Below are 17,116 nucleotides of genomic sequence, written 5' to 3'. Positions count from 1 at the left end.
TGCTCTGTTTTCAACAACTGCGAAATACAAATAGCCGAATACACTACTACTTTATCGCCTACAACCATACCACGTTGAATGCACCCGTTATAGTTCGATCTCGGAAGTTAAGCAATGTCGGGCTCGGTTAGTACTTGCATGGGTGACCGGCTGGGAATACCGAGTGTCGTAGGCTTTTCGTCGCCGTTTCATTCGATTTTGCTCTGTTTTCCAACAACTGCGAAATACAAATAGCCGAATAGACTACTACTTTATCGCCTACAACCATACCACGTTGAATGCACCCGATCTCGTTCGATCTCGGAAGTTAAGCAATGTCGGGCTCGGTTAGTACTTGCATGGGTGACCTGCTGGGAATACCGAATGTCGTAGGCTTTTCGCCGCCGTTTCATTCGATTTTGCTCTGTTTTCCAACAACTGCGAAATACAAATAGCCGAATAGACTACTACTTTATCGCCTACAACCATACCACGTTGAATGCACTCGATCTCGGAAGTTAAGCAATGTCGGGCTCGGTTAGTACTTGCATGGGTAACCGGCTGGGAATACCGAGTGTCGTAGGCTTTTTGTCGCCGTTTCATTCGATTTTGCTCTGTTTTCCAACAACTGCGAAATACAAATAGCCGAATAGACTACTACTTTATCGCCTACAACCATACCACGTTGAATGCACCCGATCTCGTTCGATCTCGGAAGTTAAGCAATGTCAGGCTCGGTTAGTACTTGCATGGGTGACCGGCTGGGAATACCTAGTGTCGTAGGCTTTTCGTCGCCGTTTCATTCGATTTTGCTCTGTTTTCCAACAACTGCGAAATACAAATAGCCGAATAGACTACTACTTTATCGCCTACAACCATACCACGTTGAATGCACCCGATCTCGTTCGATCTCGGAAGTTAAGCAATGTCGGGCTCGGTTAGTACTTGCATGGGTGACCGGCTGGGAATACCGAGTGTCGTAGGCTTTTCGTCGCCGTTTCATTCGATTTTGCTCTGTTTTCCAACAACTGCGAAATACAAATAGCCGAATAGACTACTACTTTATCGCCTACAACCATACCACGTTGAATGCACCCGATCTCGTTCGATCTCGGAAGTTAAGCAATGTCGGGCTCGGTTAGTACTTGCATGGGTGACCGGCTGGGAATACCGAGTGTCGTAGGCTTTTTGTCGCCGTTTCATTCGATTTTGCTCTGTTTTCCAACAACTGCGAAATACAAATAGCCGAATAGACTACTACTTTATCGCCTACAACCATACCACGTTGAATGCACCCGATCTCGTTCGATCTCTGAAGTTAAGCAATGTCGGGCTCGGTTAGTACTTGCATGGGTGACCGGCTGGGAATACCGAGTGTCGTAGGCTTTTCGTCGCCGTTTCATTCGATTTTGCTCTGTTTTCCAACAACTGCGAAATACAAATAGCCGAATAGACTACTACTTTCTCGCCTACAACCATACCACGTTGAATGCACCCGATCTCGTTCGATCTCGGAAGTTAAGCAATGTCGGGCTCGGTTAGTACTTGCATGGGTGACCGGCTGGGAATACCGAGTGTCGTAGGCTTTTTGTCGCCGTTTCATTCGATTTTGCTCTGTTTTCCAACAACTGCGAAATACAAATAGCCGAATAGACTACTACTTTATCGCCTACAACCATACCACGTTGAATGCACCCGTTATAGTTCGATCTTGGAAGTTAAGCAATGTCGGGCTCGGTTAGTACTTGCATGGGTGACCGGCTGGGAATACCGAGTGTCGTAGGCTTTTCGTCGCCGTTTCATTCGATTTTGCTCTGTTTTCCAACAACTGCGAAATACAAATAGCCGAATAGACTACTACTTTATCGCCTACAACCATACCACGTTGAATGCACCCGATCTCGTTCGATCTCGGAAGTTAAGCAATGTCGGGCTCGGTTAGTACTTGCATGGGTGACCGGCTGGGAATACCGAGTGTCGTAGGCTTTTCGTCGCCGTTTCATTCGATTTTGCTCTGTTTTCCAACAACTGCGAAATACAAATAGCCGAATAGATTACTACTTTATCGCCTACAACCATACCACGTTGAATGCACCCGATCTCGTTCGATCTCGGAAGTTAAAGCAATGTCGGTCTCGGTTAGTACTTGCATGGGTGACCGGCTGGGAATACCGAGTGTCGTAGGCTTTTTGTCGCCGTTTCACTCGATTTTGCTCTGTTTTCAACAACTGCGAAATACAAATAGCCGAATACACTACTACTTTATCGCCTACTACCATACCACGTTGAATGCACCCGTTATAGTTCGATCTTGGAAGTTAAGCAATGTCGGGCTCGGTTAGTACTTGCATGGGTGACCGGCTGGGAATACCGAGTGTCGTAGGCTTTTCGTCGCCGTTTCATTCGATTTTGCTCTGTTTTCCAACAACTGCGAAATACAAATAGCCGAATAGACTACTACTTTATCGCCTACAACCATACCACGTTGAATGCACCCGATCTCGTTCGATCTCGGAAGTTAAGCAATGTCGGGCTCGGTTAGTACTTGCATGGGTGACCTGCTGGGAATACCGAATGTCGTAGGCTTTTCGCCGCCGTTTCATTCGATTTTGCTCTGTTTTCCAACAACTGCGAAATACAAATAGCCGAATAGACTACTACTTTATCGCCTACAACCATACCACGTTGAATGCACCCGATCTCGTTCGATCTCGGAAGTTAAGCAATGTCGGGCTCGGTTAGTACTTGCATGGGTGACCGGCTGGGAATACCGAGTGTCGTAGGCTTTTTGTCGCCGTTTCACTCGATTTTGCTCTGTTTTCCAACAACTGCGAAATACAAATAGCCGAATACACTACTACTTTATCGCCTACAACCATATCACGTTGAATGCACCCGTTATCGTTCGATCTCGGAAGTTAAGCAATGTCGGGCTCGGTTAGTACTTGCATGGGTGACCGGCTGGGAATACCGAGTGTCGTAGGCTTTTCGTCGCCGTTTCATTCGATTTTGCTCTGTTTTCCAACAACTGCGAAATACAAATAGCCGAATAGACTACTACTTTATCGCCTACAACCATACCACGTTGAATGCACCCGATCTCGTTCGATCTCGGAAGTTAAGCAATGTCGGGCTCGGTTAGTACTTGCATGGGTGACCTGCTGGGAATACCGAGTGTCGTAGGCTTTTCGCCGCCGTTTCATTCGATTTTGCTCTGTTTTCCAACAACTGCGAAATACAAATAGCCGAATAGACTACTACTTTATCGCCTACAACCATACCACGTTGAATGCACTCGATCTCGGAAGTTAAGCAATGTCGTGCTCGGTTAGTACTTGCATGGGTGACCGGCTGGGAATACCGAGTGTCGTAGGCTTTTTGTCGCCGTTTCATTCGATTTTGCTCTGTTTTCCAACAACTGCGAAATACAAATAGCCGAATAGACTACTACTTTATTGCCTACAACCATACCACGTTGAATGCACCCGTTATCGTTCGATCTCGGAAGTTAAGCAATGTCAGGCTCGGTTAGTACTTGCATGGGTGACCGGCTGGGAATACCTAGTGTCGTAGGCTTTTCGTCGCCGTTTCATTCGATTTTGCTCTGTTTTCCAACAACTGCGAAATACAAATAGCCGAATAGACTACTACTTTATCGCCTACAACCATACCACGTTGAATGCACCCGATCTCGTTCGATCTAGGAAGTTAAGCAATGTCGGGCTCGGTTAGTACTTGCATGGGTGACCGGCTGGGAATACCGAGTGTCGTAGGCTTTTCGTCGCCGTTTCATTCGATTTTGCTCTGTTTTCCAACAACTGCGAAATACAAATAGCCGAATAGACTACTACTTTATCGCCTACAACCATACCACGTTGAATGCACCCGATCTCGTTCGATCTCGGAAGTTAAGCAATGTCGGGCTCGGTTAGTACTTGCATGGGTGACCGGCTGGGAATACCGAGTGTCGTAGGCTTTTTGTCGCCGTTTCATTCGATTTTGCTCTGTTTTCCAACAACTGCGAAATACAAATAGCCGAATAGACTACTACTTTATCGCCTACAACCATACCACGTTGAATGCACCCGATCTCGTTCGATCTCGGAAGTTAAGCAATGTCGGGCTCGGTTAGTACTTGCATGGGTGACCGGCTGGGAATACCGAGTGTCGTAGGCTTTTCGTCGCCGTTTCATTCGATTTTGCTCTGTTTTCCAACAACTGCGAAATACAAATAGCCGAATAGACTACTACTTTCTCGCCTACAACCATACCACGTTGAATGCACCCGATCTCGTTCGATCTCGGAAGTTAAGCAATGTCGGGCTCGGTTAGTACTTGCATGGGTGACCGGCTGGGAATACCGAGTGTCGTAGGCTTTTTGTCGCCGTTTCATTCGATTTTGCTCTGTTTTCGAACAACTGCAAAATACAAATAGCCGAATAGACTACTACTTTATCGCCTACAACCATACCACGTTGAATGCACCCGATCTCGTTCGATCTCGGAAGTTAAGCAATGTCGGGCTCGGTTAGTACTTGCATGGGTGACCGGCTGGTAATACCGAGTGTCGTAGGCTTTTCGCCGCCGTTTCATTCGATTTTGCTCTGTTTTCCAACAACTGCGAAATACAAATAGCCGAATAGACTACTACTTTATCGCCTACAACCATACCACCTTGAATGCACCCGATCTCGTTCGATCTCGGAAGTTAAGCAATGTCGGGCTCGGTTAGTACTTGCATGGGTGACCGGCTGGGAATACCGAGTGTCGTAGGCTTTTTGTCGCCGTTTCATTCGATTTTGCTCTGTTTTCCAACAACTGCGAAATACAAATAGCCGAATAGACTACTACTTTATCGCCTACAACCATACCACGTTGAATGCACTCGATCTCGGAAGTTAAGCAATGTCGGGCTCGGTTAGTACTTGCATGGGTAACCGGCTGGGAATACCGAGTGTCGTAGGCTTTTTGTCGCCGTTTCATTCGATTTTGCTCTGTTTTCCAACAACTGCGAAATACAAATAGCCGAATAGACTACTACTTTATCGCCTACAACCATACCACGTTGAATGCACCCGATCTCGTTCGATCTCGGAAGTTAAGCAATGTCAGGCTCGGTTAGTACTTGCATGGGTGACCGGCTGGGAATACCTAGTGTCGTAGGCTTTTCGTCGCCGTTTCATTCGATTTTGCTCTGTTTTCCAACAACTGCGAAATACAAATAGCCGAATAGACTACTACTTTATCGCCTACAACCATACCACGTTGAATGCACCCGATCTCGTTCGATCTCGGAAGTTAAGCAATGTCGGGCTCGGTTAGTACTTGCATGGGTGACCGGCTGGGAATACCGAGTGTCGTAGGCTTTTCGTCGCCGTTTCATTCGATTTTGCTCTGTTTTCCAACAACTGCGAAATACAAATAGCCGAATAGACTACTACTTTATCGCCTACAACCATACCACGTTGAATGCACCCGATCTCGTTCGATCTCGGAAGTTAAGCAATGTCGGGCTCGGTTAGTACTTGCATGGGTGACCGGCTGGGAATACCGAGTGTCGTAGGCTTTTTGTCGCCGTTTCATTCGATTTTGCTCTGTTTTCCAACAACTGCGAAATACAAATAGCCGAATAGACTACTACTTTATCGCCTACAACCATACCACGTTGAATGCACCCGATCTCGTTCGATCTCTGAAGTTAAGCAATGTCGGGCTCGGTTAGTACTTGCATGGGTGACCGGCTGGGAATACCGAGTGTCGTAGGCTTTTCGTCGCCGTTTCATTCGATTTTGCTCTGTTTTCCAACAACTGCGAAATACAAATAGCCGAATAGACTACTACTTTCTCGCCTACAACCATACCACGTTGAATGCACCCGATCTCGTTCGATCTCGGAAGTTAAGCAATGTCGGGCTCGGTTAGTACTTGCATGGGTGACCGGCTGGGAATACCGAGTGTCGTAGGCTTTTTGTCGCCGTTTCATTCGATTTTGCTCTGTTTTCCAACAACTGCGAAATACAAATAGCCGAATAGACTACTACTTTATCGCCTACAACCATACCACGTTGAATGCACCCGTTATCGTTCGATCTCGGAAGTTAAGCAATGTCGGGCTCGGTTAGTACTTGCATGGGTGACCGGCTGGGAATACCGAGTGTCGTAGGCTTTTCGTCGCCGTTTCATTCGATTTTGCTCTGTTTTCCAACAACTGCGAAATACAAATAGCCGAATAGACTACTACTTTATCGCCTACAACCATACCACGTTGAATGCACCCGATCTCGTTCGATCTCGGAAGTTAAGCAATGTCGGGCTCGGTTAGTACTTGCATGGGTGACCGGCTGGGAATACCGAGTGTCGTAGGCTTTTCGTCGCCGTTTCATTCGATTTTGCTCTGTTTTCCAACAACTGCGAAATACAAATAGCCGAATAGATTACTACTTTATCGCCTACAACCATACCACGTTGAATGCACCCGATCTCGTTCGATCTCGGAAGTTAAAGCAATGTCGGTCTCGGTTAGTACTTGCATGGGTGACCGGCTGGGAATACCGAGTGTCGTAGGCTTTTTGTCGCCGTTTCACTCGATTTTGCTCTGTTTTCAACAACTGCGAAATACAAATAGCCGAATACACTACTACTTTATCGCCTACTACCATACCGCGTTGAATGCACCCGTTATAGTTCGATCTTGGAAGTTAAGCAATGTCGGGCTCGGTTAGTACTTGCATGGGTGACCGGCTGGGAATACCGAGTGTCGTAGGCTTTTCGTCGCCGTTTCATTCGATTTTGCTCTGTTTTCCAACAACTGCGAAATACAAATAGCCGAATAGACTACTACTTTATCGCCTACAACCATACCACGTTGAATGCACCCGATCTCGTTCGATCTCGGAAGTTAAGCAATGTCGGGCTCGGTTAGTACTTGCATGGGTGACCTGCTGGGAATACCGAATGTCGTAGGCTTTTCGCCGCCGTTTCATTCGATTTTGCTCTGTTTTCCAACAACTGCGAAATACAAATAGCCGAATAGACTACTACTTTATCGCCTACAACCATACCACGTTGAATGCACTCGATCTCGGAAGTTAAGCAATGTCGGGCTCGGTTAGTACTTGCATGGGTGACCGGCTGGGAATACCGAGTGTCGTAGGCTTTTTGTCGCCGTTTCATTCGATTTTGCTCTGTTTTCCAACAACTGCGAAATACAAATAGCCGAATAGACTACTACTTTATCGCCTACAATCATACCACGTTGAATGCACCCGATCTCGTTCGATCTCGGAAGTTAAGCAATGTCGGGCTCGATTAGTACTTGCATGGGTGACCGGCTGGGAATACCGAGTGTCGTAGGCTTTTCGTCGCCGTTTCCTTCGATTTTGCTCTGTTTTCCAACAACTGCGAAATACAAATAGCCGAATAGACTACTACTTTATCGCCTACAACCATACCACGTTGAATGCACCCGATCTCGTTCGATCTCGGAAGTTAAGCAATGTCGGGCTCGGTTAGTACTTGCATGGGTGACCGGCTGGGAATACCGAGTGTCGTAGGCTTTTTGTCGCCGTTTCACTCGATTTTGCTCTGTTTTCCAACAACTGCGAAATACAAATAGCCGAATACACTACTACTTTATCGCCTACAACCATATCACGTTGAATGCACCCGTTATCGTTCGATCTCGGAAGTTAAGCAATGTCGGGCTCGGTTAGTACTTGCATGGGTGACCGGCTGGGAATACCGAGTGTCGTAGGCTTTTCGTCGCCGTTTCATTCGATTTTGCTCTGTTTTCCAACAACTGCGAAATACAAATAGCCGAATAGACTACTACTTTATCGCCTACAACCATACCACGTTGAATGCACCCGATCTCGTTCGATCTCGGAAGTTAAGCAATGTCGGGCTCGGTTAGTACTTGCATGGGTGACCTGCTGGGAATACCGAGTGTCGTAGGCTTTTCGCCGCCGTTTCATTCGATTTTGCTCTGTTTTCCAACAACTGCGAAATACAAATAGCCGAATAGACTACTACTTTATCGCCTACAACCATACCACGTTGAATGCACTCGATCTCGGAAGTTAAGCAATGTCGTGCTCGGTTAGTACTTGCATGGGTGACCGGCTGGGAATACCGAGTGTCGTAGGCTTTTTGTCGCCGTTTCATTCGATTTTGCTCTGTTTTCCAACAACTGCGAAATACAAATAGCCGAATAGACTACTACTTTATTGCCTACAACCATACCACGTTGAATGCACCCGTTATCGTTCGATCTCGGAAGTTAAGCAATGTCAGGCTCGGTTAGTACTTGCATGGGTGACCGGCTGGGAATACCTAGTGTCGTAGGCTTTTCGTCGCCGTTTCATTCGATTTTGCTCTGTTTTCCAACAACTGCGAAATACAAATAGCCGAATAGACTACTACTTTATCGCCTACAACCATACCACGTTGAATGCACCCGATCTCGTTCGATCTAGGAAGTTAAGCAATGTCGGGCTCGGTTAGTACTTGCATGGGTGACCGGCTGGGAATACCGAGTGTCGTAGGCTTTTCGTCGCCGTTTCATTCGATTTTGCTCTGTTTTCCAACAACTGCGAAATACAAATAGCCGAATAGTATACTACTTTATCGCCTACAACCATACCACGTTGAATGCACCCGATCTCGTTCGATCTCGGAAGTTAAGCAATGTCGGGCTCGGTTAGTACTTGCATGGGTGACCGGCTGGGAATACCGAGTGTCGTAGGCTTTTTGTCGCCGTTTCATTCGATTTTGCTCTGTTTTCCAACAACTGCGAAATACAAATAGCCGAATAGACTACTACTTTATCGCCTACAACCATACCACGTTGAATGCACCCGATCTCGTTCGATCTCGGAAGTTAAGCAATGTCGGGCTCGGTTAGTACTTGCATGGGTGACCGGCTGGGAATACCGAGTGTCGTAGGCTTTTCGTCGCCGTTTCATTCGATTTTGCTCTGTTTTCCAACAACTGCGAAATACAAATAGCCGAATAGACTACTACTTTCTCGCCTACAACCATACCACGTTGAATGCACCCGATCTCGTTCGATCTCGGAAGTTAAGCAATGTCGGGCTCGGTTAGTACTTGCATGGGTGACCGGCTGGGAATACCGAGTGTCGTAGGCTTTTTGTCGCCGTTTCATTCGATTTTGCTCTGTTTTCGAACAACTGCAAAATACAAATAGCCGAATAGACTACTACTTTATCGCCTACAACCATACCACGTTGAATGCACCCGATCTCGTTCGATCTCGGAAGTTAAGCAATGTCGGGCTCGGTTAGTACTTGCGTGGGTGACCGGCTGGTAATACCGAGTGTCGTAGGCTTTTCGCCGCCGTTTCATTCGATTTTGCTCTGTTTTCCAACAACTGCGAAATACAAATAGCCGAATAGACTACTACTTTATCGCCTACAACCATACCACCTTGAATGCACCCGATCTCGTTCGATCTCGGAAGTTAAGCAATGTCGGGCTCGGTTAGTACTTGCATGGGTGACCGGCTGGGAATACCGAGTGTCGTAGGTTTTTTGTCGCCGTTTCATTCGATTTTGCTCTGTTTTCCAACAACTGCGAAATACAAATAGCCGAATACACTACTACTTTATCGCCTACAACCATACCACGTTGAATGCACCCGTTATCGTTCGATCTCGGAAGTTAAGCAATGTCGGGCTCGGTTAGTACTTGCATTAGTGACCGGCTGGGAATACCGAGTGTCGTAGGCTTTTCGTCGCCGTTTCATTCGATTTTGCTCTGTTTTCCAACAACTGCGAAATACAAATAGCCGAATAGACTACTACTTTATCGCCTACAACCAAACCACGTTGAATGCACCCGATCTCGTTCGATCTCGGAAGTTAAGCAATGTCGGGCTCGGTTAGTACTTGCATGGGTGACCTGCTGGGAATACCGAGTGTCGTAGGCTTTTCGTCGCCGTTTCATTCGATTTTGCTCTGTTTTCCAACAACTGCGAAATACAAATAGCCGAATAGACTACTACTTTATCGCCTACAACCATACCACGTTGAATGCACTCGATCTCGGAAGTTAAGCATTGTCGGGCTCGGTTAGTACTTGCATGGGTGACCGGCTGGGAATACCGAGTGTCGTGGGCTTCTTGTCGCCGTTTCATTCGATTTTGCTCTGTTTTCCAACAACTGCGAAATACAAATAGCCGAATAGACTACTACTTTATCGCCTACAACCATACCACGTTGAATGCACCCGTTATCGTTCGATCTCGGAAGTTAAGCAATGTCAGGCTCGGTTAGTACTTGCATGGGTGACCGGCTGGGAATACCGAGTGTCGCAGGCTTTTCGTCGCCGTTTCATTCGATTTTGCTCTGTTTTCCAACAACTGCGAAATACAAATAGCCGAATAGACTACTACTTTATCGCCTACAACCATACCACGTTGAATGCACCCGATCTCGTTCGATCTCGGAAGTTAAGCAATGTCGGGCTCGGTTAGTACTTGCATGGGTGACCGGCTGGGAATACCGAGTGTCTTAGGCTTTTCGTCGCCGTTTCATTCGATTTTGCTCTGTTTTCCAACAACTGCGAAATACAAATAGCCGAATAGACTACTACTTTATCGCCTACAACCATACCACGTTGAATGCACCCGATCTCGTTCGATCTCGGAAGTTAAGCAATGTCGGGCTCGGTTAGTACTTGCATGGGTGACCGGCTGGGAATACCGAGTGTCGTAGGCTTTTTGTCGCCGTTTCATTCGATTTTGCTCTGTTTTCCAACAACTGCGAAATACAAATAGCCGAATAGACTACTACTTTATCGCCTACAACCATACCACGTTGAATGCACCCGATCTCGTTCGATCTCGGAAGTTAAGCAATGTCGGGCTCGGTTAGTACTTGCATGGGTGACCGGCTGGGAATACCGAGTGTCGTAGGCTTTTTGTCGCCGTTTCACTCGATTTTGCTCTGTTTTCAACAACTGCGAAATACAAATAGCCGAATACACTACTACTTTATCGCCTACAACCATACCACGTTGAATGCACCCGTTATAGTTCGATCTCGGAAGTTAAGCAATGTCGGGCTCGGTTAGTACTTGCATGGGTGACCGGCTGGGAATACCGAGTGTCGTAGGCTTTTCGTCGCCGTTTCATTCGATTTTGCTCTGTTTTCCAACAACTGCGAAATACAAATAGCCGAATAGACTACTACTTTATCGCCTACAACCATACCACGTTGAATGCACCCGATCTCGTTCGATCTCGGAAGTTAAGCAATGTCGGGCTCGGTTAGTACTTGCATGGGTGACCTGCTGGGAATACCGAATGTCGTAGGCTTTTCGCCGCCGTTTCATTCGATTTTGCTCTGTTTTCCAACAACTGCGAAATACAAATAGCCGAATAGACTACTACTTTATCGCCTACAACCATACCACGTTGAATGCACTCGATCTCGAAAGTTAAGCAATGTCGGGCTCGGTTAGTACTTGCATGGGTGACCGGCTGGGAATACCGAGTGTCGTAGGCTTTTTGTCGCCGTTTCATTCGATTTTGCTCTGTTTTCCAACAACTGCGAAATACAAATAGCCGAATAGACTACTACTTTATCGCCTACAATCATACCACGTTGAATGCACCCGATCTCGTTCGATCTCGGAAGTTAAGCAATGTCGGGCTCAATTAGCACTTGCATGGGTGACCGGCTGGGAATGCCGAGTGTCGTAGGCTTTTCGTCGCCGTTTCCTTCGATTTTGCTCTGTTTTCCAACAACTGCAAAATACAAATAGCCGAATAGACTACTACTTTATCGCCTACAACCATACCACGTTGAATGCACCCGATCTCGTTCGATCTCGGAAGTTAAGCAATGTCGGGCTCGGTTAGTACTTGCATGGGTGACCGGCTGGGAATACCGAGTGTCGTAGGCTTTTTGTCGCCGTTTCACTCGATTTTGCTCTGTTTTCCAACAACTGCGAAATACAAATAGCCGAATACACTACTACTTTATCGCCTACAACCATACCACGTTGAATGCACCCGTTATCGTTCGATCTCGGAAGTTAAGCAATGTCGGGCTCGGTTAGTACTTGCATGGGTGACCGGCTGGGAATACCGAGTGTCGTAGGCTTTTCGTCGCCGTTTCATTCGATTTTGCTCTGTTTTCCAACAACTGCGAAATACAAATAGCCGAATAGACTACTACTTTATCGCCTACAACCATACCACGTTGAATGCACCCGATCTCGTTCGATCTCGGAAGTTAAGCAATGTCGGGCTCGGTTAGTACTTGCATGGGTGACCTGCTGGGAATACCGAGTGTCGTAGGCTTTTCGCCGCCGTTTCATTCGATTTTGCTCTGTTTTCCAACAACTGCGAAATACAAATAGCCGAATAGACTACTACTTTATCGCCTACAACCATACCACGTTGAATGCACTCGATCTCGGAAGTTAAGCAATGTCGTGCTCGGTTAGTACTTGCATGGGTGACCGGCTGGGAATACCGAGTGTCGTAGGCATTTTGTCGCCGTTTCATTCGATTTTGCTCTGTTTTCCAACAACTGCGAAATACAAATAGCCGAATAGACTACTACTTTATTGCCTACAACCATACCACGTTGAATGCACCCGTTATCGTTCGATCTCGGAAGTTAAGCAATGTCAGGCTCGGTTAGTACTTGCATGGGTGACCGGCTGGGAATACCTAGTGTCGTAGGCTTTTCGTCGCCGTTCCATTCGATTTTGCTCTGTTTTCCAACAACTGCGAAATACAAATAGCCGAATAGACTACTACTTTATCGCCTACAACCATACCACGTTGAATGCACCCGATCTCGTTCGATCTCGGAAGTTAAGCAATGTCGGGCTCGGTTAGTACTTGCATGGGTGACCGGCTGGGAATACCGAGTGTCGTAGGCTTTTCGTCGCCGTTTCATTCGATTTTGCTCTGTTTTCCAACAACTGCGAAATACAAATAGCCGAATAGACTACTACTTTATCGCCTATAACCATACCACGTCGAATGCACCCGATCTCGTTCGATCTCGGAAGGTAAGCAATGTCGGGCTCGGTTAGTACTTGCATGGGTGACCGCTGGGAATACCGAGTGTCGTAGGCTTTTCGTCGCCGCTTCATTCGATTTTGCTCTGTTTTCCAACAACTGCAAAATACAAATAGCCGAATAGACTACTACTTTATCGCCTACAACCATACCACGTTGAATGCACCCGATCTCGTTCGATCTCCGAAGTTAAGCAATGTCGGGCTCGGTTAGTACTTGCATGGGTGACCGGCTGGGAATACCGAGTGTCGTAGGCTTTTCGTCGCCGTTTCATTCGATTTTGCTCTGTTTTCCAACAACTGCGAAATACAAATAGCCGAATAGACTACTACTTTCTCGCCTACAACCATACCACGTTGAATGCACCCGATCTCGTTCGATCTCGGAAGTTAAGCAATGTCGGGCTCGGTTAGTACTTGCATGGGTGACCAGCTGGGAATACCGAGTGTCGTAGGCTTTTTGTCGCCGTTTCATTCGATTTTGCTCTGTTTTCCAACAACTGCGAAATACAAATAGCCGAATAGACTACTACTTTATCGCCTACAACCATACCACGTTGAATGCACCCGATCTCGTTCGATCTCGGAAGTTAAGCAATGTCGGGCTCGGTTAGTACTTGCATGGGTGACCGGCTGGGAATACCGAGTGTCGTAGGCTTTTCGTCGCCGTTTCATTCGATTTTGCTCTGTTTTCCAACAACTGCGAAATACAAATAGCCGAATAGACTACTACTTTATCGCCTACAACCATACCACCTTGAATGCACCCGATCTCGTTCGATCTCGGAAGTTAAGCAATGTCGGGCTCGGTTAGTACTTGCATGGGTGACCGGCTGGGAATACCGATTGTCGTAGGCTTTTTGTCGCCGTTTCATTCGATTTTGCTCTGTTTTCCAACAACTGCGAAATACAAATAGCCGAATACACTACTACTTTATCGCCTACAACCATACCACGTTGAATGCACCCGTTATCGTTCGATCACGGAAGTTAAGCAATGTCGGGCTCGGTTAGTACTTGCATGGGTGACCGGCTGGGAATACCGAGTGTCGTAGGCTTTTCGTCGCCGTTTCATTCGATTTTGCTCTGTTTTCCAACAACTGCGAAATACAAATAGCCGAATAGACTACTACTTTATCGCCTACAACCAAACCACGTTGAATGCACCCGATCTCGTTCGATCTCGGAAGTTAAGCAATGTCGGGTTCGGTTAGTACTTGCATGGGTGACCTGCTGGGAATACCGAGTGTCGTAGGCTTTTCGTCGCCGTTTCATTCGATTTTGCTCTGTTTTCCAACAACTGCGAAATACAAATAGCCGAATAGACTACTACTTTATCGCCTACAACCATACCACGTTGAATGCACTCGATCTCGGGAGTTAAGCATTGTCGGGCTCGGTTAGTACTTGCATGGGTGACCGGCTGGGAATACCGACTGTCGTAGGCTTCTTGTCGCCGTTTCATTCGATTTTGCTCTGTTTTCCAACAACTGCGAAATACAAATAGCCGAATAGACTACTACTTTATCGCCTACAACCATACCACGTTGAATGCACCCGTTATCGTTCGATCTCGGAAGTTAAGCAATGTCAGGCTCGGTTAGTACTTGCATGGGTGACCGGCTGGGAATACCGAGTGTCGCAGGCTTATCGTCGCCGTTTCATTCGATTTTGCTCTGTTTTCCAACAACTGCGAAATACAAATAGCCGAATAGACTACTACTTTATCGCCTACAACCATACCACGTTGAATGCACCCGATCTCGTTCGATCTCGGAAGTTAAGCAATGTCGGGCTCGGTTAGTACTTGCGTGGGTGACCGGCTGGGAATACCGTGTGTCGTAGGCTTTTCGTCGCCGTTTCATTCAATTTTGCTCTGTTTTCCAACAACTGCGAAATACAAATAGCCGAATAGACTACTACTTTATCGCCTACAACCATACCACGTTGAATGCACCCGATCTCGTTCGATCTCGGAAGTTAAGCAATGTCGGGCTCGGTTAGTACTTGCATGGGTAACCGGGTCGCCGTTTCATTCGATTTTGCTCTGTTTTCCAACAACTGCGAAATACAAATAGCCGAATAGACTACTACTTTATCGCCTACAACCATACCACGTTGAATGCACCCGATCTCGTTCGATCTCGGAAGTTAAGCAATGTCGGGCTCGGTTAGTACTTGCATGGGTGACCGGCTGGGAATACCGAGTGTCGTAGGCTTTTCGTCGCCGTTTCATTCGATTTTGCTCTGTTTTCCAACAACTGCGAAATACAAATAGCCGAATAGACTACTACTTTATCGCCTACAACCATACCACGTTGAATGCACCCGATCTCGTTCGATCCCGGAAGTTAAGCAATGTCAGGCTCGGTTAGTACTTGCATGGGTGACCGGCTGGGAATACCGAGTGTCGCAGGCTTTTCGTCGCCGTTTCATTCGATTTTGCTCTGTTTTCCAACAACTGCGAAATACAAATAGCCGAATAGACTACTACTTTATGGCCTACAACCATACCACGTTGAATGCACCCGATCTCGTTCGATCTCGGAAGTTAAGCAATGTCGGGCTCGGTTAGTACTTGCATGGGTGACCGGCTGGGAATACCGAGTGTCGTAGGCTTTTCGTCGCCGTTTCATTCGATTTTGCTCTGTTTTCCAACAACTGCGAAATACAAATAGCCGAATAGACTACTACTTTATCGCCTACAACCATACCACGTTGAATGCACCCGATCTCGTTCGATCTCGGAAGTTAAGCAATGTCGGGCTCGGTTAGTACTTGCATGGGTGACCGGCTGGGAATACCGAGTGTCGTAGGCTTTTTGTCGCCGTTTCATTCGATTTTGCTCTGTTTTCCAACAACTGCGAAATACAAATAGCCGAATAGACTACTACTTTATCGCCTACAACCATACCACGTTGAATGCACCCGATCTCGTTCGATCTCGGAAGTTGAGCAATGTCGGGCTCGGTTAGTACTTGCATGGGTGACCGGTTGGGAATACCGAGTGTCGTAGGCTTTTCGTCGCCGTTTCATTCGATTTTGCTCTGTTTCCAACAACTGCGAAATACAAATAGCCGAATAGACTACTAATTCATCGCCTACAACCATACCACGTTGAATGCTCCCGATCTTGTTCGATCTCGGAAGTTAAGCAATGTCGGGCTTGGTTAGTACTTGCATGGCTGACCGGCTGGGAATACCGAGTGTCGTAGGCTTTTCGTCGCCGTTTCATTCGATTTTGCTCTGTTTTCCAACAACTGCGAAATACAAATAGCCGAATAGATTACTACTTTATCGCCTACAACCATACCACGTTGAATGCACCCGATCTCGTTCGATCTCGGAAGTTAAAGCAATGTCGGTCTCGGTTAGTACTTGCATGGGTGACCGGCTGGGAATACCGAGTGTCGTAGGCTTTTTGTCGCCGTTTCACTCGATTTTGCTCTGTTTTCAACAACTGCGAAATACAAATAGCCGAATACACTACTACTTTATCGCCTACTACCATACCACGTTGAATGCACCCGTTATAGTTCGATCTTGGAAGTTAAGCAATGTCGGGCTCGGTTAGTACTTGCATGGGTGACCGGCTGGGAATACCGAGTGTCGTAGGCTTTTCGTCGCCGTTTCATTCGATTTTGCTCTGTTTTCCAACAACTGCGAAATACAAATAGCCGAATAGACTACTACTTTATCGCCTACAACCATACCACGTTGAATGCACCCGATCTCGTTCGATCTCGGAAGTTAAGCAATGTCGGGCTCGGTTAGTACTTGCATGGGTGACCTGCTGGGAATACCGAATGTCGTAGGCTTTTCGCCGCCGTTTCATTCGATTTTGCTATGTTTTCCAACAACTGCGAAATACAAATAGCCGAATAGACTACTACTTTATCGCCTACAACCATACCACGTTGAATGCACTCGATCTCGGAAGTTAAGCAATGTCGGGCTCGGTTAGTACTTGCATGGGTGACCGGCTGGGAATACCGAGTGTCGTAGGCTTTTTGTCGCCGTTTCATTCGATTTTGCTCTGTTTTCCAACAACTGCGAAATACAAATAGCCGAATAGACTACT

The 17,116-nt window shown here is 46.8% G+C and overlaps 52 non-coding genes and 33 pseudogenes across 52 annotated transcripts; all 85 read left to right on the top strand.

Moving 5' to 3' along the window:
• Positions 1-56: 56 nt before the first annotated feature.
• Positions 57-175, top strand: LOC144412148 (5S ribosomal RNA; annotated as a pseudogene).
• An 81-nt stretch (positions 176-256) lies between these two features.
• Positions 257-375, top strand: LOC144415989 (5S ribosomal RNA). The gene has a single exon (XR_013471883.1). It is a non-coding gene; the product is annotated as a 5S ribosomal RNA (ribosomal RNA).
• Positions 376-456: 81 nt separating this feature from the next.
• Positions 457-565, top strand: LOC144412656 (5S ribosomal RNA; annotated as a pseudogene).
• An 81-nt stretch (positions 566-646) lies between these two features.
• Positions 647-765, top strand: LOC144415613 (5S ribosomal RNA). Its single transcript, XR_013471505.1, has one exon. It is a non-coding gene; the product is annotated as a 5S ribosomal RNA (ribosomal RNA).
• Positions 766-846: 81 nt separating this feature from the next.
• LOC144413262 (5S ribosomal RNA) lies at positions 847-965 on the top strand. The gene has a single exon (XR_013469296.1). It is a non-coding gene; the product is annotated as a 5S ribosomal RNA (ribosomal RNA).
• Positions 966-1,046: 81 nt separating this feature from the next.
• On the top strand, positions 1,047-1,165 carry LOC144413251 (5S ribosomal RNA). The gene has a single exon (XR_013469288.1). It is a non-coding gene; the product is annotated as a 5S ribosomal RNA (ribosomal RNA).
• Positions 1,166-1,246: 81 nt separating this feature from the next.
• Positions 1,247-1,365, top strand: LOC144416132 (5S ribosomal RNA). The gene has a single exon (XR_013472026.1). It is a non-coding gene; the product is annotated as a 5S ribosomal RNA (ribosomal RNA).
• Positions 1,366-1,446: 81 nt separating this feature from the next.
• LOC144413240 (5S ribosomal RNA) lies at positions 1,447-1,565 on the top strand. The gene has a single exon (XR_013469277.1). It is a non-coding gene; the product is annotated as a 5S ribosomal RNA (ribosomal RNA).
• Positions 1,566-1,646: 81 nt separating this feature from the next.
• LOC144412630 (5S ribosomal RNA) lies at positions 1,647-1,765 on the top strand (annotated as a pseudogene).
• Positions 1,766-1,846: 81 nt separating this feature from the next.
• Positions 1,847-1,965, top strand: LOC144413230 (5S ribosomal RNA). The gene has a single exon (XR_013469267.1). It is a non-coding gene; the product is annotated as a 5S ribosomal RNA (ribosomal RNA).
• Positions 1,966-2,046: 81 nt separating this feature from the next.
• On the top strand, positions 2,047-2,166 carry LOC144417721 (5S ribosomal RNA; annotated as a pseudogene).
• Positions 2,167-2,246: 80 nt separating this feature from the next.
• LOC144412723 (5S ribosomal RNA) lies at positions 2,247-2,365 on the top strand (annotated as a pseudogene).
• An 81-nt stretch (positions 2,366-2,446) lies between these two features.
• Positions 2,447-2,565, top strand: LOC144415988 (5S ribosomal RNA). Its single transcript, XR_013471882.1, has one exon. It is a non-coding gene; the product is annotated as a 5S ribosomal RNA (ribosomal RNA).
• Positions 2,566-2,646: 81 nt separating this feature from the next.
• Positions 2,647-2,765, top strand: LOC144413219 (5S ribosomal RNA). Its single transcript, XR_013469256.1, has one exon. It is a non-coding gene; the product is annotated as a 5S ribosomal RNA (ribosomal RNA).
• An 81-nt stretch (positions 2,766-2,846) lies between these two features.
• Positions 2,847-2,965, top strand: LOC144418319 (5S ribosomal RNA; annotated as a pseudogene).
• An 81-nt stretch (positions 2,966-3,046) lies between these two features.
• Positions 3,047-3,165, top strand: LOC144414509 (5S ribosomal RNA). Its single transcript, XR_013470399.1, has one exon. It is a non-coding gene; the product is annotated as a 5S ribosomal RNA (ribosomal RNA).
• Positions 3,166-3,246: 81 nt separating this feature from the next.
• Positions 3,247-3,355, top strand: LOC144412966 (5S ribosomal RNA; annotated as a pseudogene).
• Positions 3,356-3,436: 81 nt separating this feature from the next.
• LOC144418376 (5S ribosomal RNA) lies at positions 3,437-3,555 on the top strand (annotated as a pseudogene).
• An 81-nt stretch (positions 3,556-3,636) lies between these two features.
• LOC144416851 (5S ribosomal RNA) lies at positions 3,637-3,755 on the top strand. The gene has a single exon (XR_013472744.1). It is a non-coding gene; the product is annotated as a 5S ribosomal RNA (ribosomal RNA).
• An 81-nt stretch (positions 3,756-3,836) lies between these two features.
• LOC144413208 (5S ribosomal RNA) lies at positions 3,837-3,955 on the top strand. Its single transcript, XR_013469245.1, has one exon. It is a non-coding gene; the product is annotated as a 5S ribosomal RNA (ribosomal RNA).
• An 81-nt stretch (positions 3,956-4,036) lies between these two features.
• LOC144413197 (5S ribosomal RNA) lies at positions 4,037-4,155 on the top strand. The gene has a single exon (XR_013469234.1). It is a non-coding gene; the product is annotated as a 5S ribosomal RNA (ribosomal RNA).
• Positions 4,156-4,236: 81 nt separating this feature from the next.
• Positions 4,237-4,355, top strand: LOC144413185 (5S ribosomal RNA). The gene has a single exon (XR_013469222.1). It is a non-coding gene; the product is annotated as a 5S ribosomal RNA (ribosomal RNA).
• Positions 4,356-4,436: 81 nt separating this feature from the next.
• LOC144416610 (5S ribosomal RNA) lies at positions 4,437-4,555 on the top strand. Its single transcript, XR_013472503.1, has one exon. It is a non-coding gene; the product is annotated as a 5S ribosomal RNA (ribosomal RNA).
• An 81-nt stretch (positions 4,556-4,636) lies between these two features.
• LOC144414785 (5S ribosomal RNA) lies at positions 4,637-4,755 on the top strand. The gene has a single exon (XR_013470676.1). It is a non-coding gene; the product is annotated as a 5S ribosomal RNA (ribosomal RNA).
• An 81-nt stretch (positions 4,756-4,836) lies between these two features.
• Positions 4,837-4,945, top strand: LOC144412655 (5S ribosomal RNA; annotated as a pseudogene).
• An 81-nt stretch (positions 4,946-5,026) lies between these two features.
• Positions 5,027-5,145, top strand: LOC144415612 (5S ribosomal RNA). The gene has a single exon (XR_013471504.1). It is a non-coding gene; the product is annotated as a 5S ribosomal RNA (ribosomal RNA).
• An 81-nt stretch (positions 5,146-5,226) lies between these two features.
• Positions 5,227-5,345, top strand: LOC144413174 (5S ribosomal RNA). The gene has a single exon (XR_013469211.1). It is a non-coding gene; the product is annotated as a 5S ribosomal RNA (ribosomal RNA).
• An 81-nt stretch (positions 5,346-5,426) lies between these two features.
• LOC144413163 (5S ribosomal RNA) lies at positions 5,427-5,545 on the top strand. Its single transcript, XR_013469200.1, has one exon. It is a non-coding gene; the product is annotated as a 5S ribosomal RNA (ribosomal RNA).
• An 81-nt stretch (positions 5,546-5,626) lies between these two features.
• Positions 5,627-5,745, top strand: LOC144416131 (5S ribosomal RNA). Its single transcript, XR_013472025.1, has one exon. It is a non-coding gene; the product is annotated as a 5S ribosomal RNA (ribosomal RNA).
• An 81-nt stretch (positions 5,746-5,826) lies between these two features.
• Positions 5,827-5,945, top strand: LOC144413152 (5S ribosomal RNA). The gene has a single exon (XR_013469189.1). It is a non-coding gene; the product is annotated as a 5S ribosomal RNA (ribosomal RNA).
• An 81-nt stretch (positions 5,946-6,026) lies between these two features.
• LOC144417859 (5S ribosomal RNA) lies at positions 6,027-6,145 on the top strand (annotated as a pseudogene).
• Positions 6,146-6,226: 81 nt separating this feature from the next.
• LOC144413140 (5S ribosomal RNA) lies at positions 6,227-6,345 on the top strand. The gene has a single exon (XR_013469177.1). It is a non-coding gene; the product is annotated as a 5S ribosomal RNA (ribosomal RNA).
• An 81-nt stretch (positions 6,346-6,426) lies between these two features.
• LOC144417720 (5S ribosomal RNA) lies at positions 6,427-6,546 on the top strand (annotated as a pseudogene).
• Positions 6,547-6,626: 80 nt separating this feature from the next.
• Positions 6,627-6,745, top strand: LOC144412785 (5S ribosomal RNA; annotated as a pseudogene).
• An 81-nt stretch (positions 6,746-6,826) lies between these two features.
• On the top strand, positions 6,827-6,945 carry LOC144415987 (5S ribosomal RNA). The gene has a single exon (XR_013471881.1). It is a non-coding gene; the product is annotated as a 5S ribosomal RNA (ribosomal RNA).
• An 81-nt stretch (positions 6,946-7,026) lies between these two features.
• Positions 7,027-7,135, top strand: LOC144412338 (5S ribosomal RNA; annotated as a pseudogene).
• An 81-nt stretch (positions 7,136-7,216) lies between these two features.
• Positions 7,217-7,335, top strand: LOC144414821 (5S ribosomal RNA). Its single transcript, XR_013470711.1, has one exon. It is a non-coding gene; the product is annotated as a 5S ribosomal RNA (ribosomal RNA).
• An 81-nt stretch (positions 7,336-7,416) lies between these two features.
• Positions 7,417-7,535, top strand: LOC144413129 (5S ribosomal RNA). The gene has a single exon (XR_013469166.1). It is a non-coding gene; the product is annotated as a 5S ribosomal RNA (ribosomal RNA).
• Positions 7,536-7,616: 81 nt separating this feature from the next.
• Positions 7,617-7,735, top strand: LOC144418318 (5S ribosomal RNA; annotated as a pseudogene).
• An 81-nt stretch (positions 7,736-7,816) lies between these two features.
• LOC144414498 (5S ribosomal RNA) lies at positions 7,817-7,935 on the top strand. The gene has a single exon (XR_013470388.1). It is a non-coding gene; the product is annotated as a 5S ribosomal RNA (ribosomal RNA).
• Positions 7,936-8,016: 81 nt separating this feature from the next.
• LOC144412965 (5S ribosomal RNA) lies at positions 8,017-8,125 on the top strand (annotated as a pseudogene).
• Positions 8,126-8,206: 81 nt separating this feature from the next.
• Positions 8,207-8,325, top strand: LOC144418375 (5S ribosomal RNA; annotated as a pseudogene).
• Positions 8,326-8,406: 81 nt separating this feature from the next.
• Positions 8,407-8,525, top strand: LOC144416850 (5S ribosomal RNA). The gene has a single exon (XR_013472743.1). It is a non-coding gene; the product is annotated as a 5S ribosomal RNA (ribosomal RNA).
• An 81-nt stretch (positions 8,526-8,606) lies between these two features.
• On the top strand, positions 8,607-8,725 carry LOC144413118 (5S ribosomal RNA). Its single transcript, XR_013469155.1, has one exon. It is a non-coding gene; the product is annotated as a 5S ribosomal RNA (ribosomal RNA).
• Positions 8,726-8,806: 81 nt separating this feature from the next.
• Positions 8,807-8,925, top strand: LOC144413111 (5S ribosomal RNA). Its single transcript, XR_013469148.1, has one exon. It is a non-coding gene; the product is annotated as a 5S ribosomal RNA (ribosomal RNA).
• Positions 8,926-9,006: 81 nt separating this feature from the next.
• Positions 9,007-9,125, top strand: LOC144413110 (5S ribosomal RNA). The gene has a single exon (XR_013469147.1). It is a non-coding gene; the product is annotated as a 5S ribosomal RNA (ribosomal RNA).
• Positions 9,126-9,206: 81 nt separating this feature from the next.
• Positions 9,207-9,325, top strand: LOC144416807 (5S ribosomal RNA). Its single transcript, XR_013472700.1, has one exon. It is a non-coding gene; the product is annotated as a 5S ribosomal RNA (ribosomal RNA).
• Positions 9,326-9,406: 81 nt separating this feature from the next.
• On the top strand, positions 9,407-9,525 carry LOC144415779 (5S ribosomal RNA). The gene has a single exon (XR_013471672.1). It is a non-coding gene; the product is annotated as a 5S ribosomal RNA (ribosomal RNA).
• Positions 9,526-9,606: 81 nt separating this feature from the next.
• LOC144412914 (5S ribosomal RNA) lies at positions 9,607-9,725 on the top strand (annotated as a pseudogene).
• An 81-nt stretch (positions 9,726-9,806) lies between these two features.
• LOC144414840 (5S ribosomal RNA) lies at positions 9,807-9,925 on the top strand. The gene has a single exon (XR_013470730.1). It is a non-coding gene; the product is annotated as a 5S ribosomal RNA (ribosomal RNA).
• An 81-nt stretch (positions 9,926-10,006) lies between these two features.
• LOC144412899 (5S ribosomal RNA) lies at positions 10,007-10,115 on the top strand (annotated as a pseudogene).
• Positions 10,116-10,196: 81 nt separating this feature from the next.
• LOC144412647 (5S ribosomal RNA) lies at positions 10,197-10,315 on the top strand (annotated as a pseudogene).
• An 81-nt stretch (positions 10,316-10,396) lies between these two features.
• LOC144416554 (5S ribosomal RNA) lies at positions 10,397-10,515 on the top strand. Its single transcript, XR_013472447.1, has one exon. It is a non-coding gene; the product is annotated as a 5S ribosomal RNA (ribosomal RNA).
• An 81-nt stretch (positions 10,516-10,596) lies between these two features.
• On the top strand, positions 10,597-10,715 carry LOC144413109 (5S ribosomal RNA). Its single transcript, XR_013469146.1, has one exon. It is a non-coding gene; the product is annotated as a 5S ribosomal RNA (ribosomal RNA).
• An 81-nt stretch (positions 10,716-10,796) lies between these two features.
• Positions 10,797-10,915, top strand: LOC144413108 (5S ribosomal RNA). Its single transcript, XR_013469145.1, has one exon. It is a non-coding gene; the product is annotated as a 5S ribosomal RNA (ribosomal RNA).
• An 80-nt stretch (positions 10,916-10,995) lies between these two features.
• On the top strand, positions 10,996-11,114 carry LOC144412147 (5S ribosomal RNA; annotated as a pseudogene).
• An 81-nt stretch (positions 11,115-11,195) lies between these two features.
• Positions 11,196-11,314, top strand: LOC144415986 (5S ribosomal RNA). The gene has a single exon (XR_013471880.1). It is a non-coding gene; the product is annotated as a 5S ribosomal RNA (ribosomal RNA).
• Positions 11,315-11,395: 81 nt separating this feature from the next.
• LOC144412236 (5S ribosomal RNA) lies at positions 11,396-11,504 on the top strand (annotated as a pseudogene).
• An 81-nt stretch (positions 11,505-11,585) lies between these two features.
• LOC144418278 (5S ribosomal RNA) lies at positions 11,586-11,704 on the top strand (annotated as a pseudogene).
• An 81-nt stretch (positions 11,705-11,785) lies between these two features.
• Positions 11,786-11,904, top strand: LOC144413107 (5S ribosomal RNA). The gene has a single exon (XR_013469144.1). It is a non-coding gene; the product is annotated as a 5S ribosomal RNA (ribosomal RNA).
• An 81-nt stretch (positions 11,905-11,985) lies between these two features.
• LOC144417858 (5S ribosomal RNA) lies at positions 11,986-12,104 on the top strand (annotated as a pseudogene).
• Positions 12,105-12,185: 81 nt separating this feature from the next.
• On the top strand, positions 12,186-12,304 carry LOC144414487 (5S ribosomal RNA). The gene has a single exon (XR_013470377.1). It is a non-coding gene; the product is annotated as a 5S ribosomal RNA (ribosomal RNA).
• Positions 12,305-12,385: 81 nt separating this feature from the next.
• On the top strand, positions 12,386-12,494 carry LOC144412996 (5S ribosomal RNA; annotated as a pseudogene).
• Positions 12,495-12,575: 81 nt separating this feature from the next.
• On the top strand, positions 12,576-12,694 carry LOC144418374 (5S ribosomal RNA; annotated as a pseudogene).
• Positions 12,695-12,775: 81 nt separating this feature from the next.
• LOC144413104 (5S ribosomal RNA) lies at positions 12,776-12,894 on the top strand. The gene has a single exon (XR_013469143.1). It is a non-coding gene; the product is annotated as a 5S ribosomal RNA (ribosomal RNA).
• Positions 12,895-12,975: 81 nt separating this feature from the next.
• On the top strand, positions 12,976-13,093 carry LOC144418092 (5S ribosomal RNA; annotated as a pseudogene).
• Positions 13,094-13,174: 81 nt separating this feature from the next.
• Positions 13,175-13,293, top strand: LOC144416518 (5S ribosomal RNA). The gene has a single exon (XR_013472411.1). It is a non-coding gene; the product is annotated as a 5S ribosomal RNA (ribosomal RNA).
• An 81-nt stretch (positions 13,294-13,374) lies between these two features.
• On the top strand, positions 13,375-13,493 carry LOC144415170 (5S ribosomal RNA). Its single transcript, XR_013471062.1, has one exon. It is a non-coding gene; the product is annotated as a 5S ribosomal RNA (ribosomal RNA).
• An 81-nt stretch (positions 13,494-13,574) lies between these two features.
• Positions 13,575-13,693, top strand: LOC144413093 (5S ribosomal RNA). Its single transcript, XR_013469142.1, has one exon. It is a non-coding gene; the product is annotated as a 5S ribosomal RNA (ribosomal RNA).
• An 81-nt stretch (positions 13,694-13,774) lies between these two features.
• Positions 13,775-13,893, top strand: LOC144417203 (5S ribosomal RNA). Its single transcript, XR_013473096.1, has one exon. It is a non-coding gene; the product is annotated as a 5S ribosomal RNA (ribosomal RNA).
• An 81-nt stretch (positions 13,894-13,974) lies between these two features.
• LOC144417192 (5S ribosomal RNA) lies at positions 13,975-14,093 on the top strand. Its single transcript, XR_013473085.1, has one exon. It is a non-coding gene; the product is annotated as a 5S ribosomal RNA (ribosomal RNA).
• An 81-nt stretch (positions 14,094-14,174) lies between these two features.
• LOC144416534 (5S ribosomal RNA) lies at positions 14,175-14,293 on the top strand. Its single transcript, XR_013472427.1, has one exon. It is a non-coding gene; the product is annotated as a 5S ribosomal RNA (ribosomal RNA).
• Positions 14,294-14,374: 81 nt separating this feature from the next.
• On the top strand, positions 14,375-14,483 carry LOC144413098 (5S ribosomal RNA; annotated as a pseudogene).
• An 81-nt stretch (positions 14,484-14,564) lies between these two features.
• On the top strand, positions 14,565-14,683 carry LOC144412646 (5S ribosomal RNA; annotated as a pseudogene).
• An 81-nt stretch (positions 14,684-14,764) lies between these two features.
• Positions 14,765-14,883, top strand: LOC144415732 (5S ribosomal RNA). The gene has a single exon (XR_013471625.1). It is a non-coding gene; the product is annotated as a 5S ribosomal RNA (ribosomal RNA).
• Positions 14,884-15,135: 252 nt separating this feature from the next.
• LOC144413081 (5S ribosomal RNA) lies at positions 15,136-15,254 on the top strand. Its single transcript, XR_013469140.1, has one exon. It is a non-coding gene; the product is annotated as a 5S ribosomal RNA (ribosomal RNA).
• Positions 15,255-15,335: 81 nt separating this feature from the next.
• Positions 15,336-15,454, top strand: LOC144418264 (5S ribosomal RNA; annotated as a pseudogene).
• Positions 15,455-15,535: 81 nt separating this feature from the next.
• On the top strand, positions 15,536-15,654 carry LOC144413070 (5S ribosomal RNA). Its single transcript, XR_013469139.1, has one exon. It is a non-coding gene; the product is annotated as a 5S ribosomal RNA (ribosomal RNA).
• An 81-nt stretch (positions 15,655-15,735) lies between these two features.
• LOC144413059 (5S ribosomal RNA) lies at positions 15,736-15,854 on the top strand. The gene has a single exon (XR_013469138.1). It is a non-coding gene; the product is annotated as a 5S ribosomal RNA (ribosomal RNA).
• Positions 15,855-15,935: 81 nt separating this feature from the next.
• On the top strand, positions 15,936-16,054 carry LOC144416677 (5S ribosomal RNA). Its single transcript, XR_013472570.1, has one exon. It is a non-coding gene; the product is annotated as a 5S ribosomal RNA (ribosomal RNA).
• Positions 16,055-16,134: 80 nt separating this feature from the next.
• Positions 16,135-16,253, top strand: LOC144417504 (5S ribosomal RNA; annotated as a pseudogene).
• Positions 16,254-16,334: 81 nt separating this feature from the next.
• Positions 16,335-16,454, top strand: LOC144417719 (5S ribosomal RNA; annotated as a pseudogene).
• An 80-nt stretch (positions 16,455-16,534) lies between these two features.
• Positions 16,535-16,653, top strand: LOC144412722 (5S ribosomal RNA; annotated as a pseudogene).
• An 81-nt stretch (positions 16,654-16,734) lies between these two features.
• On the top strand, positions 16,735-16,853 carry LOC144415985 (5S ribosomal RNA). Its single transcript, XR_013471879.1, has one exon. It is a non-coding gene; the product is annotated as a 5S ribosomal RNA (ribosomal RNA).
• Positions 16,854-16,934: 81 nt separating this feature from the next.
• Positions 16,935-17,043, top strand: LOC144412337 (5S ribosomal RNA; annotated as a pseudogene).
• The last annotated feature ends 73 nt before the right edge of the window (positions 17,044-17,116 follow it).

The sequence above is a fragment of the Styela clava genome, chromosome 15, assembly GCF_964204865.1.
Source record: "Styela clava chromosome 15, kaStyClav1.hap1.2, whole genome shotgun sequence".
NCBI lineage: Eukaryota > Metazoa > Chordata > Ascidiacea > Stolidobranchia > Styelidae > Styela > Styela clava.
This window is presented reverse-complemented; position numbering and strand designations above follow the sequence as displayed.